The sequence below is a fragment of the Cricetulus griseus genome, chromosome 9 (genome assembly GCF_003668045.3).
Source record: "Cricetulus griseus strain 17A/GY chromosome 9, alternate assembly CriGri-PICRH-1.0, whole genome shotgun sequence".
NCBI lineage: Eukaryota > Metazoa > Chordata > Mammalia > Rodentia > Cricetidae > Cricetulus > Cricetulus griseus.
Window position 1 is genome coordinate 10,922,740 of NC_048602.1, and position 1,254 is coordinate 10,923,993.

Below are 1,254 nucleotides of genomic sequence, written 5' to 3' on the forward strand. Positions count from 1 at the left end.
GAAGCAAGGAACATTTCAAGCCGGGGACCTGTCTGGTCTATACAGCAAGAAGGTACTGTGGCAAAACGCTACCAACAGGGCTGGAGAGACAAGTAGGTGGGAATTGCTTGTCACACACATGTGGACCTTAGGTTGAATTGCTGGAACCCACATGAAAGATGGGTGCAGTAGGACAAGTATGTAATTCCAGCATTCACAGATGGAGGTAACCAGGGGAGATGGGAGACCCTCTGGAAACAGGTGGGCCAGCTCTGCCACTGCAAGCAGAAAGAGACTGCCTCAAACAAAGCAGAAGTTGAAGGCCCAGAACTAAGGCCGTTCTTTGACCTTCGTATGTAAACTCCGACTCTTAGGCCTATATGCATGCAGACTTAAAATGAAAAAGAAGAAAATAGTAACAACAGAGAAAAGAAGTTGACCCTAGTGACTAGTCTTGATTTTGTCTTGTTGTGTTGTGACACGGAGCTCTCCGTGTAGGCCGGAGTGACCAGACTCACAGTGATTTGCCTACCTCAGCTTCCCAAGTGCTGGGATTAAAGGCATTCCCAGCTCTATAGAACACTATCTTCAAATAACACATCCACACACATGGTGCAGGGTTAGGATGCTAAGCAAGAAGACACGGCCTCACCAGGCAGTGGTGACATGAATCTTTAGGCCCAGCACTTGGGAGGCAGAGGCAGGCAGATCTCTGTGAGTTCAAGGACAGCTTGGTCTACAGAGTGAGTGCCAGGATACGAAGGGCTACACAGAGAAACCCTGTCTTGAACAAAACAAAGAAACAAACAAGGAAGAAGACCTGACTTCAACCTTGACTTTGGAATCTCCTCACTCAGCAGTTTTTGTTGGTCGTATTTCTCTCCAAGCCATGCTTAAGGCCTTGAGGGGATGTGGTCATGAATTCTTCTGTTGGTATTTAGAGTGTTAAGTCATGTTGCTAGAGGAAGCTGCTTCTGGGTCAAGAATCTACAGACTCTGTGATCTGATCCAGGCCTCTCTCATCCTGAGAGGCCTGTGTCCTCTATTCCCTAAATAGAATTTCATGGGAACTTAACTGGTTAACAAGTGTGCCAAGAAGGTAACAGTCCTGGAGCTGGCTCAGTGTTAGGGTATTTACCTGGAATCCCCCAGTGAGGGGCTGGGGGCCTGGCTCAGTGGTAGAGCCCCTGCCTAGAATCCCCCAGTGAGGGGCTGGGGGCGTGGCTCAGTGGTAGAGCCCCTGCCTAGAATCCCCCAGTGAGGGGCTGGGGGCGT